At 43.1% G+C, this 16,264-nt stretch overlaps 1 long non-coding RNA gene across 1 annotated transcript in view; it reads right to left on the bottom strand.

Moving 5' to 3' along the window:
• Positions 1–16,264, bottom strand: part of LOC147573080 (uncharacterized) — a 32,486-nt gene that overhangs the window by 6,915 nt on the left and 9,307 nt on the right. The window contains exon 2 of the long non-coding RNA XR_015245699.1: positions 14,499–14,623. This is a non-coding gene — a long non-coding RNA (uncharacterized LOC147573080). The remainder of the gene's footprint in view (positions 1–14,498; positions 14,624–16,264) is intronic.

Here is a 16,264-nt window from a genome sequence, read left to right as displayed (position 1 = left end):
AATGGGCAGCGAGTATGTGGTAAGTGGGCAGGACATCAAGCCAGAGAAGATGGAAATGTGGGTGAAGACCATGCAGGAACTTGGATAATGTGGTAAACACTTGGACAGTCCTTTTACATGAAATTGGGATTCAGTCGTGGCACTGAGCAGAGGTGTGACATGATTTGACCTCTGACAACCCTTACCAGTATCTAAAATGAACCTAATCATTTTCCATGCTTTTAGCTATCTCAACTCCAAACTGGGAGAGATCTGTCTTAGTCATCTTTGTGTCCATCTGAGAGAAGCAGTCAGTAAATATTTGTTGACTATTTGGCAAAACCAGATATATCCAGGGAAGGTGATATTCCATGGCTTATCTAGGGGAACCTGGCTCCAGAACGTCCGTACCACACAGGTCTGGGGGTTCTCCCAGAAAAGGGGAGGATGAATTACTTTCTCTTGAACTTCCTTCCATTTGGGAGGCCCCAATTGCTGTTCCAGGATCACAACCCTCATTCCCCAAATCTGCTGCATCCAGGTGATCAACAGGAAGGAATCATGACTCCCAGACCCTCGGTCCATGCAGGTGTGTGAATTTGAGTTCAAAGACAGTTCTCCAAGTCTCCCATTCTAGTCTTGCTATAATTTACTGTTCGTTGTATGAGAATGCATTTTTTTTTTTTAAGAAAACAATTTACCTATTTACTCTGAAAAGGGAAATGTAGCTGGGGTGAAGGAATGCAAGAGCACCTGGCTCTGGGGTCCCAACCAGATCAGGTTTGGTCACTCACCACTGACAAAATTCAAAGGCAAACAGGCAAGTGGTGGTGAACAAGAAAGGAATGCATTTCAGTGAGGTCAACACTGGGAAGACAGCAGACTAGCATCTCAAACACTGTCTCCAAAGTGTTGAATGTATTTCTAGGCTTTTGTAAGGAAAATGTGGCACAAAGGTTGGTAGGTATGGGCAGAGGGGCAGTAAAGGTCAGGTGGGTCCTTGCCTTGGTCAGTCCCCCAGGGTCTTGCTAAATCAGGGCAGTTATTCTTGCTTGAGGGAGTAGTTTCATTTCTGGCAGAGGATGCTTTGCCCGCAGGATCTTTTGTCTGAATTAAAAGGTAAGCTGGAAAGAGTTTAATCAGTTAGAAAGTACAAACTGTGGTCAAAGTGGAGATGGTTGAAGTCCTTTTTAATAAATAAAACTTTAATTTGAATAAGTTCATAAAAAAGTCCACTGGATCCAATTCAAAGTCAAACTAGCTCCCCTCTCCAGAAGCAACTGAGGTTACCAGTTTCTAGTGGTCCCTACCAGAGGTATTCTAAACATTTTCTTGTGGCTGGGTGCTTGATATGCACTATCAAGTTCAATCCTCACTCGTCTAAATGGTTTTCTAGGACTGTCCCCCATTTTCAAATAAGACCGAGACTCGGGGAAAGAGTAACAACTTCTTCAAGAGCACACAATGCAGTAGCAGTGGAAGCCAAATTCAAATCCGGGCAGACTTCAGGTCCTTCGTCCTTAATCATGAGCTTCTATAGCTCGTATATAGCTGTACTATATAGTCATGGGTAAAGAGGTTCCTAACACTGGAGCTGAGGAACCAGAGGGTATTTGCACAGGGAAGAGGGGGTAACGGGTGCAGGAGAAAGCACAAATCCAGACTTCAGAAGAGAGATGTATAAGGCAGGGAGAGTATCAGGGAGCAGGAGTGGATTTTTCCTTTGTCTTTGTGTTACTGATCTCAAACTATGATATGGGAACCCCTGAGGATACCTGAGACTCTTCCAGAGTAATCCGTGAAATCAAAACTATTTCAAAACAAAACTAAGACAAATGGGAATCCTTGTGCATCACTGGTGGGTATGTAAAAAGGTACAGCTTCTCTGAAAAACACTATGGCAGCTCCTCAAAAATATTTAAAATAGAATTAGTATTTGGGGCACCCAGGTGGCTCAGTCAGTTAAGCATCTTGAAATCAGCTCAGGTCATGATTCCCAGTTCGTAAGATCAAGCCCTGCATTGAGCTCTGCGCTGGGCATAGAGCATGCATGAGCTTCTCTTTCTCCCTCTGCCCCTCCCCCAACCTGTGCACTTACTCTATCCCTCTCTAAAAAAATAATAAATAGAATAAAATAAAATAGAATAGAACTACTAGCAATTTCACTCTTGGGTATATACCCCAAAGAATGAAAAAGTAGGGTCTTGCTGAGAAGACTCAGTGACTCCATCAAACATAATAACATTTGTATTATAGGAGTCTCAGAAGAAGAAGAAGAAGAGAGAAAAGGGGGCAGAAAGTTTGTTTGAGGAAATCATAGCTGAAAACCTCTGTGTTCTGGGGACAGAAACAGACATCCAAATCCAGGAGGTACTAACTCCCATCAAAATAAACAAAAGCAGCCAACGTCGAGGCATATTTAATTAAAATTGCAAAATATAGTGATAAAGAAAAATCCTAGCAGCAGCAAGACAAAAGAAGTCCCTAACTTACAAGGGAAGACCCATAAGGCTGGCTGCAGATCTCTCAAAAGAAACTTGGCAAGCCAGAAGGGAGTGGCATGGTATGTTCAATGTCTTAATAGGAAATGTCTGCAACCAAGAATTCTCTATACAGCAAGGCTATCATTCAGATTAGAAGGAGAAATAGATTCCCAGACAAACAAAATCTAAAGGATTTCGTGACCACTAACCCAGCTCTGCAAGAAATATTAAAGGGGATTCTTTGAGCGGAACAGAAAGACCAAAGATGAGAAGACAAGAAAGGAACAGAGAAAATCTCCAGAAACAAAGACAAAACAACTACTTAAATGGCAATAAACACATATCAATCGATAATTGCTCTGGATGTGAATAGACTAAATGCTCCAATCAAAAGACATAGTGCATCAGAATGGATAAAAAACCAAGACCCATCTACATGCTGCCTACAAAAGACTCAATTTGGACCTAATGATACCTGCAGATTGAAAGTGAGGCAATGTAGAAACATTTGTCATGCAAATGGATAACAAAAGAGGGCCAGAGTAGCCATACTTGTATCAGACAAACTAGATTATTTAAAAAAATTTTTTTCAATGTTTGAGACACAGAGAGACAGAGCATGAGTAGGGAAGGGCAGAGAGAGAGGGAGACACAGAATTTGAAGCAGGCTCCAGGCTGTGAGCTGTCAGCACAGAGCCTGACGTGGGGCTCAAACCCACACACCATGAGATCATGACCTGAGCCGAAGTCAGATGCCCAACCGACTGAGCCACCCAGGTGCCCCAAGACAAACTAGATTTTTAAGCCAAAGACTGTAATAAGAGCTAAAGAAGGGCACTTTATCATAATATAGGGGACTCTCCAGTAAGATCTAACAGTTGTAAATATTCAGGCTCCTAACATGAGACACCAAAATATATAAAACAATTAATAGCAAAGATAAAGGAACTCATTGATAATAATACAATACTAGTAGGGGACTTTAACACCCCACTTATAGCAATGGAAAGATCATCTAAGCAGAAGATCAACGAGGAAACAATGACTTTGAATGACACACTGGACCAGATGGACTTAACAGATATATTCAGAACATTCCATCCTAAAGCAGCAAAATACACATAGGAGATTCTCCAGAATAGATCACATACTAGGTCACAAATCAGCCCTCAACAGGTTCAAAAAGATTGAGATCATACCATGCATGTTTTCTGACCGCACCCTTGTGAAATTAGAAGTCAACCACAAGAAAAAAATTGGAAAGACCACAAATACATGAAGGTTAAACAACATGCTACTAAACAATGAATGGGTCAATCAGGAAATAAAAGAAGAAATAAAATACATGGAAACAAATAAAAATGAAAAGCAGGGTCTTGAAGAGATATTTGTTCATGATAGGATTATTCACAATAGCCAGAAGGTAGGGTCAGGGGATGAATGTATAAACAGAATATGGTATATCCATATGATAGAATGTTGTTTAGCCTTTTAAAAAATGAAATTCTGTTGTATGCTCTAACGAGGATGAACCTTTGAAGATAGTGTGTTAAGTGAAATAAGCCAGTCACAGGAGGAAAAATGTTGTGTGTTTCCATTTATGTGAGGTTCCTGGAGCAGTCAGATTCATAGAGACAGAAAGTAGAAGCTGGTTGCCATGTGCTGGGATGAGGGAGAACTGGGGAGTTCTTGCATAATGGGGACAGTTTCAGGCTAGAAAGATGAGAAGGTTCTGGAGATGGATGGTGGTGATAGCTGCATAACAATGTGAAAGCACTTAATGCCACTGAACTGTACACTTAAAAATGGTTAAAATAATACATTTTATGGTATATATATTTGTAATAAAAAAAAATACATCAATAGGGAGAGAGGGAAACAAGTAAACAAATCTAAGATAACATTTTCCTTTTTCACTCTCATGCTCTGACAAGGATACAGTGGTTATTTCCAGAGGCTACATGTCAGGTGACTCTGCAACTAAGTGACAGAAACAGATAAAAATCTAACTGTCTTCTCTTAAGGATGGTGTTCAAGAGATTTGCAAAAATGTAAAATGAAGCCTCTCTTTTCTTTCTTTCTTTCTTTCTTTCTTTCTTTCTTTCTTTCTTTCTTTTATTTTGTTTTTTACAAAGTATACTTACCTCTGTATTAACACATATCTTATTTGTGGTAAAATATAATGGTTTGTTACTGTTATTATTAAAAGCACACATATTTATAAAATGTCTCAGTTTTAATTTCTAGTATAGTAAATAGAACCCATAGAAATAAAAGCGCATTGAAGTGTATAGGGGGGTTGAGGTCAACAAGACTACTAAGCATTGATGTGACAATTCCGAGGCGAGGCAGGGGATTTATTCTCTGTGCATGTGTGCCGGCCCACCCTGATAAGCTGGTCTCTTTCTTCAGGCTGGCAAGCGACCTACAGATCCAGCCCTGTGGTGAGTGAGCAGTGATGGGGATGAAATAATGAACTTCAGTGAACTGAGTGAACTCAGCGAGCAGGCAGCCAATGTCCTTTTGGGCGCATGCAGCCAGCAGCATGGGGACCTTGTGGCCGTGGTGCTGCCCCAAGTGCCTGAGAGGTGGCTGGTGACCCTGGGCTGCATGTGAGGAGGTTGGTAATTGGCCACCTGGTCTGGTCACCCTCTCCCTTGTGAAGGAAGCTGATGGCAGAGAAATTCAACTGCCCCTCCCAAAAGATGTCCCGTCCACATAGCATGCTGTCTCTCCTCATAAGGAAATACCACCCTTTTTTCTAATTATTTAAGCAAGCTATGCACCAAGCACTATGCTAGAGGTTGCTAATACAGAGTAAACAAAACATGGCCTGTGCATTCATGGGACTTAAAGATCTTTGGAGAAAGATGGCCATTCAACTATTAATTGCACACATAATTATTTCATCACAATTTTGATAAGTGGCATGAGAATTTTATAAGAACTTAATGAAAAAAAAGTTGGCAAACTATGACCTATAGGCCAAATCTGGTCCACAGATTGTTTTTGTAAATAAAGTTTTATTGGAACATAGCCATGCCCTATTTACATATAGTCTGTAGCTGCTTTTGCACCACAATGGCAGACTTGAGTATTTGGGACAGACAGCATCTGGCCCATAGGGCTGAAAATATTTACTATTTGGCCCTTTGCACAAAAATTTTGTCATTCCCTATTATAAAAGGAGACCTGAACTGACTAATCTGAGAGGGTCACTGAAGTCTCAGTGGAGTGATATTTGGGCTGGAATCTGAAGGATATGTGGGATTCAGCCAGAAGAAGAGACAGAGAGGGATGCCTCGAGCAGAAGGAACAGAACAGACAAGGAAAGAAGCTTGCAAATTATGGGAAACACTGAAAAGATGTCTGTGTATTTGGAGACAGCAAGGAGAAACTAGTGGCAAGTGAGCCTGGAAAGATGGGCAGGACCCTGGGTGCCATGGGGAGGGTTCTGCATCCTTATCCAGTGAGGAATGGAAAAGCATGGATGGATTGAGTGACATGATCATATTCTGTTTGTAAAAGGTCATGCTGGATGGTGCATAGAGATGAGATGAAGGAGGGCAGGAGTGGGTGTGGGAAACCCAGACAGGAGACAAGGCATGATGGTGGCTTCAAGCTTGGATGGGGTGGTTGAGACAGAGACAAGTAAGTGGATTTAAGAGGCAATTAGGAGGAAGTTGAGAACACCCTTTTTTTATGTTTATTTATTTTTGTGAGAGAGTGTGAGCAGGGGAGGAGCAGAGAGAGAGGGAGACACAGAATCCAAAGCAGGTTCCAGGCTCTCAGCTGTCAGCACAGAGCCCAATGCAAGGCTTGAACCTACAAACCATGAGATCATGACCTGAGCCAAGTCAGACGCTTAACCAACTGAGCCGCCCAGGCGCCCCAAGAACACCCTTTTTTGATGAATGACATATGGTAGTGGAAGAAAGCCAGGGAGATGGGGAAGTCACAGACACTCAGGCAGCTGGGTGGATGCTACAGGCTTTCCCTGCAGTGAGGACCATAGGGAGAAACAGGTATTGGGGTGTTGGGATAAGATGACAGGTTCAGTTAGGTAAGTGTTGGGGGTGCTCATGTGATGTTCAAGAAGGGATGAGAAGTTCCCATTAAAAGATAAATAGGTCCTGGGGATGTAATGTACAGCATGGGACTCTAGTTAACGATAATGTCTGGTGTATTTGAAAGTCGCTAAGAGAGTAGATCTTAGAAGTTGTTATCACCAGAAAGAATACTTGTAATTATGTGTGGTGATGGATGTTAACTTGTGTGGTAAGCATTTCGTAATATATCCATATAGCAAATTATTACTTGGGACACCTAAAAATAGTACAGTGTTATATATCAATTATATCTCAACCAAAAATATGTATGGGAAAAGGAAAAGAAGGGATTGGAAGTGAGAAGAAATTGCATTGAAGGGCACAACAGCTGGGATGGAGACAGAAATTCTAGAATCATCAACCTTTAGAGATGAGAGATGACAAATGGAGAGGTCTAAGAATGAGCCACAGAAACTCCTGCACAACCTTCCCTCGTTCCCACCCTTTCCTTCCTGGCCTCTCTCACATGCAACAGATATTCTCTCAATAAGGAGGAAGATGTAATTGTGGTCAAAACACAGTAGTAATCAGAGGAGGTAGAAACAATTGTAGGAACTTGGGGTCTCATGGAGGCCCTTCCAGGCCATGTGAGGAAGGTGACAGAGTGAGAGATTATGGTCTGAAGGGAAGGAGAACTCAGCGGGGGAGATGTGTCTGCTTTTCTGTGGGCCTGACTCAACATGGCCATTATGGTGGAGACACACTGGACGTGGTTAACAGGTCTGCAGTGTGGATCCTGAAGTGTTACAAGTGGGAAGAAAGTGAGCCAGGGGTAAAAGCTGTTCATCAGGAGGAATGTGCGAAATCAGCTTTGTAAATGGTGAACTGTAAGTCTAGTTATTCTCTAGAAGAATAAACAGGGGCGCCTGGGTGGTTCAGTCAGTCAAGCATCCAACTTCAGCTCAGGTCACTCATAGCTTGTGAGTTCGAGCCCCTCATCGGGCTTTGTGCTGACAGCTCAGAGCCTGGTGCCTGCTTCAGATTCTGTGTCTCCCTCTCTCTCTGCCCCTCCCCTGCTCACTCTCTGTCTCCCTCTCCTTCCACAATAAAGAAACTTTAGAAGAATAAACAAAATCACGAGAGTCTCATCAAGATAGAAAACAAAAACGAAGAAAACTAAGAGCACTCTCGCCTGTGAAAATTCAGTGTCCCAGGTTTGGGAGAAGTCACCAGGGTCTAGAGTAGGACCTGTGTTGCAGGACTAGAAAAATTCTAAATGTCTTTCCTTAGTTTAGATCCTATATGAGAGTCTTTGGATACAGGAAACTCCTGTGGGGCAGTGTATGTGTGTTCGGGGGGTGGGGGGGAAGAAGGGTTAGACTGTCCATGGTGTGAGATCAGTTTCTCTCCTTAGTCCCAGTACACCTCTTGAAGTTCACCACCACCAGGAAATCTGTTACAATCACTCTGATCCTCAGTGGCTTGTTACTGATATTCCCCAGTGGCCATCCCTTCCTCACCCCTCCCCCATTTGCTCCCTACTGGCTGTTTACATCACGTTTCTCTAGGGGAGAAGATAACCCTCACTCCCAGTTCTCTCTAAGACTTTTGGCTCCTCCAGGCCTCATCTTCATGCCCGGGACTATCCAAATGAAAGCCAAGGACGTTCTGGGTATGCCGCAGATGTCTAAGGCCAGGGCCATCATGGCTGGCGACAAAGTGGCCCAGGCAGTGGACGCTGTGACCCCTGACTGCCCTTTCCTGAAAACGAAGCTACTGGTATCTGAGAAAAGCTGGAATGGGTGGCTGGATTTCAGGACACTGCTACGGTGAGTATCTACATGTCTCATCCTGCGTTTTCACCAAAAGTGGAAACTGAACAAAGCACTTACGAGCAGGTGCTTTATTTGGGAGGTCCAGGGAGCAGAGTGTGAGACTGGGGAGTGTGAAGCGGGGAAGAAGGAAAAGATAATTTAAGAGTTTGTTATTGGGTCACTGCATGGGGTAAGTGGGCTTGATCTGCAGGGGCCTCACAGAATGCCTCCCAGGATTGTCCACTCAAGGACTGACAAGCATTGAGCCATCTGACTCCTATTGGTGGAGGGTTGTACTGGGCGGGGCATCATATACCCCACACTTGGGGGCTGCACATGTGTGCATGCAGAGCAGGCTCAGAGTCCCTTGCCATGGTGGTAACAGAGAAGTCCTGGGCACAAAAGGGAGTCACCCATGGTCCACACCAAGAGCAGCACCAACTGGATTGAAATCCCCAGAGCTGGTTGCTGCAAACCTGGCAGGAATCAGAGGTGAGGCCAAGAGCATATAAGGTAAAATACAAGAGGATGCTGATATACTGAGTGTCTTCTCCCTACCCTCTGTATCTCTATGCAAGGCTTCTAATGCTATGTGTCCTTCCAACATATTGATTGGATTGATTGGAAGAATGTGTTTCCCTGTCACATGTTTGGACTCCCTCCACTAGAGACACATCTCTTAGGATGCCCATAGGAAGAACAAAAGCTTTTTCTAATTTCACAAGCATGACATGACAAAAGCTTTTGTTCTCCCTATGGGTTTCCTAACTGTCAAAGAAAGAGACAACATGTGACCAGCTTTGAGAGACTTGAAATCGAGACACTACACGAGATGTTTGAGAGAGGGAAGTCAAGGGAAAATAGAAGAGGCTGTACTGCGAGAACTGATACTAAGTGAGCACATATTGTTTACCTTGTATTGTGCAAGGGCTCCCAACAACAATCAGGTTAACGTTTATTGAGTTTGTGCTGAGCAAGTTGCTCATTTTCTTTGTTCTTTCTTTGTGTTACAATTAATTTCCTTTTCTCATTAACTCTATGAGAATTATCGATGCCATTTCACAGATACAGAAAATGGAACTCAGAGAAGTTAAATAAATAGTCCAGAGTCCCATAGTTAACAAAGTGCCAAATCTGAGTGGTTTTTTAGTCCAAGCCTGACTGGATGTCTTGATCTTAACCATTCATAAGCTCCCCTTTTGAAGTGGGCTGGCTTGACTTGCCCTTGCCAGCATGGAGGAAAGTGGAAAGAGATGAGACTCCAGGACCTCTGGTGTCCAGGGCAGAACTGAGAATTGGACAGTTTGTGTCTTTGTCAGAGAAGCGTCTACCACTCATTGCTGTGTTGAGACTGGAAGCCAAGAAGCAGCTGCCATCTACTTCACCAGTGGGACTAGTGGCCTTCCCAAGGTGGCAGAACACTCCCACTCAAGCCTGGGCATCAAGGCCAAGATGAATGCTGGGTAAGAAAAGCCCTTCCTCTCTAAAGAGATACATGATCAGGGCTTGAGACTTTTCGGAGCTCAAATCCATTTCTCTTTGGATGGACTACCACTGGTGTTTTCGAGAAAGACAGTTGGGAAGGGAGGCAAGAGGGAGCATGACTTAGCAAGCTGGATGTCAAGTGACCTTTGGTGGGACATTTTTGTTTCAGATAACTTGGGATCTCCTAACCTCTTCAGTGTTTGGAGCTATGTATCTAACAGGATTAGCACAAGGTATATATGTTCCCCCTTTGTGATGGCTACCAGCAGCTCCAAATATAGGTTTTTAGCAGTTTAGCAAATCACATAATACAAGAGCATCTTTTCCCCTAAAGGCACCAGCAAAAGTCTTCAGGTTGATTCTCATTGGACCGTGTTAAGTCATGGGCCCATCATTAAATCAATCTCTTAAGCAGGGTGATGGAACACTCTGATTGGCCAGTTCTGGGTCATGTGATCACCTCTGAAGTAAGTGCAGGAAAGATGGAGAAAAGACAGACTTACACCCATGATATGGACTGAGGGAGAGAGGCATAGCTCTCCACAGGAAAACAGGGGTGCTCTTACCAGAAAAGGCAAAAAGCACAGAATCCACTATATACCTGTGTTCACTCTAGGGCAGGGAACTAAAGCATGGTGGTTGACACTGAAGGGGTCCCAGTTTTTGGAAGTGGGCGCAAGATAGGAGTTTGCCCCAGGGAAAGGGGAAAAAAAAAAAGTATTTTTGAGTCTAGGGTAGAGATGAGAGCAGCTATGTTAAGCCTAAAGCTAATGAAATCTGTACATAATCCAGAAGCTCACTGATGCTTTGTCCCCACAGGGTAATTGTCCTACGTGGATTTTCTGAGAAATCAACTCTGGGAAGGAGATTAACATGCAAGAGGTTTATTAGGGAGTGCTTTGGGATCAACACTTGAAGAAAGAAAGAGAAAGGAAGGGAAGGGAAATGAAAGGAAGGGAAGGGGCAGGATTGGGCAACAGGCGAAGGTGCACTGTGATGTAGTCACACTGGGGACCTCAAACACCCCCATGGGGAGTTCTGCAGGTAGGATGACCTTTCAGAGTTTTCTGAGCTGCAGGCAAGTTGGGAGGGTGCTTTATAGCCCTATGTAGATCAGGCATGGTTGCAGGCTGCACTGGGATGGGAATATGGCCCTGGGAGAGGAAGCTTTCTTTGGCTGCAGCACTCCCCTAAGAGGTCTGACAGTGGGGTGGGAGGGTTAAATTATTCTTACGGGGCGGGGGCGGGGGGTGGGAGTGGGCAGCACCTCAAAGAGCCCACCACAGACTTTCAGCCTCAAATTCATTGTGAGGCAGTCAGTCCTAGCACAGCCTCTGGAATTAGACAGTTGCATCCAAAATTCATCTCCATTGCCTACTTAACAATCTCACTGTGCCTCAGCTCCCTTATCTGTGAAATGGGGATAATGATGTTACTCCTTCACAGGTTGTTAAGAAGAGCTAATATTTGTAAGACATAAGGCACTTAGAAGACTAGCACATACTAAGCATGTAGTATTTTAAAAGGAAACTAAAATTCCAATCATACCCAATATATTATGAATTTTGAATTGTAAATGAATATTTTGGAGGATCCAGTGGATCCACAGTCATATTACTCAATAGATGTGTTTTTTTACAAGTCTCTCCTCTAGAATGTTTGGGCAGCATTCTTTCTACCTCTTCCCTCCTTCCAGGGACCAAACACTCCCTGGGTCTCCTGTGAGGCTACTCTCTACCCTCTATCTACACCCCAGGGGCCAACTAGTAAATATTTTAGGAACTCAACTCAGCCCTTGTAGTGCTAAAGCCACCAGAGACCATTGGAAATGAATGGGTATAGCTGTATTTCAATAAAACTGTATTTACAAACACAGGAGGAGGGCTGGATTTTGCCCACAGGCTATAGTTTGCCAATCTCTGCTCCATTCCATTGTGATTTTAACAAACTCCTTCATCCACAAAGTCAGTCTTGCCTCTGGAAATTTCCCACATCAGCTGTTAAGAAGGTAACTTTTTCCATATCAGTATCCCTGTTGTTATTTATCAGAACTAAGACTATCTGACTCTAAGACCAAAGCCCTGGCAAAGCTAAGCCTTGTAACAGGAAGTCTCTGTGAACTGTCTTCACAGTCCTAGGATTCAGGAATGTTAGAGATGGAAGAGTCCCGACATCAAACATGTTTTCCCCTACAGGTAAGAAAAATGAAATTGGAGAGATTTTATAGTTCTGCCAAGGGCACACCAACAAGAAATGGCTGAGCTGGAATTCAAAGTTGGGTTTTGTAACTCTTAAATATCTAGTGCCTCTAGTCCAAGCTAATAACTACAGCTAAGATATTTCTAGTGTTCACTCATGCTAAGAACTTAGCCTGTGTGAATTTATTTTATCCTCACAACAACCCAACAAAGTTGTCACTATCCTCCAGTTAAGTCAGTGGGGAAATTGTCTCAGAAAAGTCAAGTGACCTGTCCAAAGTCAGGTGGGTTGTAGGGGAGAGACTGCAGCCCAGAGAGTGTGAGGTCAAAGCTCAGGTGTCTGACTGTGCAGTGTTGTGTTTGCTGTGCTGCTCTCCCCTGTTCTAGAGTATGTCAGACACCATGGAGTAGACCTTTATGTACTGTTCCAGTCATTCTCTTCTTGTCCTTGTCCCAGAACACTTTCTGAAGCTCCTTATTCTCTAGAGGCTGCCCTCACTCACCTACAGCCTCCAGCCTCAAGAGTTTCCCCTGAGCAGTTCTTCTGAAAAATTCAGCCCCACTGGGGTCACAGATGGCCCACACTGGATTGACCTCTCCCAACAGGGGAGTTTGTCTCAGACTTGCCCAAAACTGTCACAGGGAAAATCCAGCAGAAGAAGCTTCAAGAACAGGAGTGGTAGAATTCTGGGCAAGCTGGGGCCCAGTGAGACCTGCAAGGACACCCTTTTGGGCCCTGCCCTTCTTCTGTTTACTTCCATTTTCCTTTGGGCCTTCTGCCTTCTTCTGGGTATATGAGAATCCTTATGAAAAGACATCCAATATTTGTCTTTCCCTGGCTACTAGCATAAAATCTCATGTTAGATATTGAAAGAATAAAGGGAGGGAATGAAAGAGAGGGAAGGAGAGGGGAACAGAGAAAAAAGAAAAATAAGAGAGAAAAATAAAACAGCAAAAGAAAGCAATTGAGAAAGAAAGGGAGGGAGGGAGGGAAGGTGGGATGGAAGAAAGAGAATTAGAGGGAAAGAAAGAAGGAAGGAAGGGAGGGAGGAAGGGAGGAAGGGAGGTGAGAAGGAAGGGAGGGAGGGAGGAAGGGAGGGAGAAAGGAAATAAAACACTTGATAAACATAAGAGAGACTGATGAAGAAAAATGATGGAAGACTGGAAAAGTAGGAGAAAGGGAGGAGGGAGGGGGACTGATAATGACTCCCACAGATAGGCAGATAAACAGACAGTGGCAGAGTCCAGCAGAATCCTGGATCTTAGGAAGGAAATGAAAGGTCAAGACCCTCCATCTCACCCCTGGACCGGCCTGTATACAGAGAGGCATGTGCACGTGGTTGGGACATTGGAGGCCTCCCCAAGTCACCCCAAACCAAGCATGATCAGAGGAGGGGAATATCCATTTATTGAGTATTTGCCACATGCCAGACACTGGCCTAGGGATTTTGTCTGTCCTGTGGCATCTACAGACCTCAGAACATAGGTATGAGGACAGTGTAGTCACCTCCAAAGAAGTGTCCCTTCCCCATGGCTCGTGTTTGTGGGGATATCGAGTGTTCCTAGAATCAAGTAAAGAAATCATTTTTTTAAATTTTTTTAATGTTTTTATTTATTTTTGAGACAGAGAGAGAGCATGAGCAGGGGAGGGGCAGAGAGAGAGGGAGACACAGAGCAGGCTCCAGGCTCTGAGCTGTCAGCACAGAGCCTGACATGGGGCTCGAACTCACGGACTGTGAGATCGTGACCTGAGCTGAAGTCAGATGCTTAACCGACTGAGCCACCCAAGTGCCCCCTAAAATCATTTTTAAATCAAGACCATGGGGATTGTCTTTGGAGACAATAAAGAAGGGGAGAGGGGCATTGTTGAATGATGAACCACAGACTCAGTTTCTATGGCCTCTGGGGGGCTTTGTTTCGAACCCGGGGATGGAGGATAAACCTTCGTAGCAGTTTCAAGTGAATTGGAGAAGCAAGCAAAGGACCTCAGAGAGTCTAGATCCTTCTCCTTAAGAATACTTAGTAATAACAGCAACAGCAGTAGTTAGAATATCACTCGCTTATCAAGTTCTTGCCAAGTGTCAGGCTCTATACCGAGAAAATACAGATATTGATCCCACTTAAAATTCATAGTCACCCTTTGATTCAGGTACTATTTTTGTTGTTGTTCTGAAAGTTTATTTATTTATTTTGGAAGAAACAGAGACAGTGCAAGTGAGGGAGGGGCAGAGAGAGAGAGAGAATCCCAAGCAGGCTCTGCACTGCCAGTGCAGAGCCTGATGCAGGTCTCAAACCCATGAAGCTGCGAGATCATGACCTGAACTGAAACCAAGAGTCAGATGCTCAACCAACTGAGCCACCCAGACACCCCTGATTCGGGTACTATTATGTTCCTCATTTTACAGAGAAGAAAACAAAGACTTGGAGAGATTAAGTGATAATCCCCAAAGCCACATAGCTGGTAAATGACAGCAGAAGGTTCAAACATACCTACAACACCCGTGCACCCTTTCGTTTCACTTGCCATCTCTTCCAGCCCCTGGCAAAGTACTTCTCTTGCAGTCATCTTAAAATTCCCACTCCAATGTGTACATACTGTGATATCCTGCAATCCACTGAAAGACACCAGAGTTTATGTTTGGGCTAGTAGAGAAACACAATCTGTTAATCAAATAGCACAACTTTGTCTTTCTTAATCTGGATTTATCCAGGTTTAAGGGAATATCATTTAATTGACAGCTTCCAAAAATTTTAAATTTGGCAGATTGTTCATTTTGACACTTTCATTGCTATCTTTATTGTTTTTTATCATATCCCCTTCCTCACTGTCCAGCCCACAATCTCCTTATCTTCTCAATGCTCAGGAATGATTGATGATGGGAACCCATATCTTTAGGGGAAATGTCTGACCTACCCAAAATCAGCAATCTGCATCTCCTCCCTTCACTCCATCCCCTTCTCTGTATGGGTTGGAAAATGTAGTCATAATATTTAGCCTGTCCTTTTCACAAAGATTGGCTTCCTGGGATTATAATGAAATCACCAAATATCATCTTTTTCAGGATGAGATAAAGATAGATAACCTCATCCTTCCTGTCCTTATCTAGTAAAAGCCTGTATGATACCCCCGTAATCCCAGGAATTAAGAAGTAAGGATTGCCAAGTCCCAGTGGCCAAGTATTGGATGTGTATAATTTCCCTGGGCAATCAATAGCTCTAGGAGATTCCCAGACTAACCAATTTGCATACGTGTTGGTGACATAGTATGTCCCAAGATTGCTGCCATTATTTGTACTTAGAAGGAGGAACTTAGCCTGGGGAAGGTGCACTCAATATTATTTCAACATCAAGTTCAAGTTTTGAAATGACAGAAGGAGTGGTCATTGTAACACATGATAAAGGGTTTGGACTTCATCTGGAGAATAATGAATTCAGTCAACAATGCAAGTCTAAATGATTACCTTGGTAGGTGAGAGGTGAATGTATTAAAGGTAAGTTTGAGAAACTGTTTTCTTAAATATTTGTTTATTAAGTAATATCTATACCGAATATGGGACTTGAATTCACAACCCCGAAATCAAGAGCTGCACACTCTTCCAACAGAGCCAGCCAGGCACCCCAAATTTGAGAAATTATCAGAAGAATTTCTTCTTGGAATCTGGTGACTTTGTGACTACATAAGGCAAATGGAGTTAAGGGAAAAGAGGTGCTTAAGGATGATGTCTAGGTTTTTGATTACTTATACTGGGGTAGGTGACTGTAAAACTTTCTGAGAGGAACAGGTTTGAAGGTGGGGATATTGATTTCAGTTGTGGTCATGTTAATATAGGTCATACCGAGGTTGGTGTGTATTTAGTAATCAATTGAATATTTAAGTTTGAACTCAGGGGAAAGGTTATGATTTTATTTTATTTTATTTTATTTTATTTTATTTATTTTATTTTATTTTATTTTATTTTATTTTATTTTATTTTATTTTATTTTATTTTATTTTTCAATATATGAAATTTATTGTCAAAATGGTTTCCATACAACACCCAGTGCTCATCCCAAAAGGTGCCCTCCTCAATACCCATCACCCACCCTCCCCTCCCTCCCACCCTCCATCAACCCTCAGTTTGTTCTCAGTTTTTAAGAGTCTCTTATGCTTTGGCTCTCTCCCACTCTAAGCTCTTTTTTTTTTCCTTCCCCTCCCCCATGGGTTTCTGTAAAGTTTCTCAGGATCCACATAAGAGTGAAAACATATGGTATCTGTA

Source organism: Puma concolor, chromosome E3 (assembly GCF_028749965.1).
Source record: "Puma concolor isolate L17-30 chromosome E3, mPumCon1.1.hap2, whole genome shotgun sequence".
In the NCBI taxonomy this organism is placed as follows: domain Eukaryota; kingdom Metazoa; phylum Chordata; class Mammalia; order Carnivora; family Felidae; genus Puma; species Puma concolor.
This window is presented reverse-complemented; position numbering and strand designations above follow the sequence as displayed.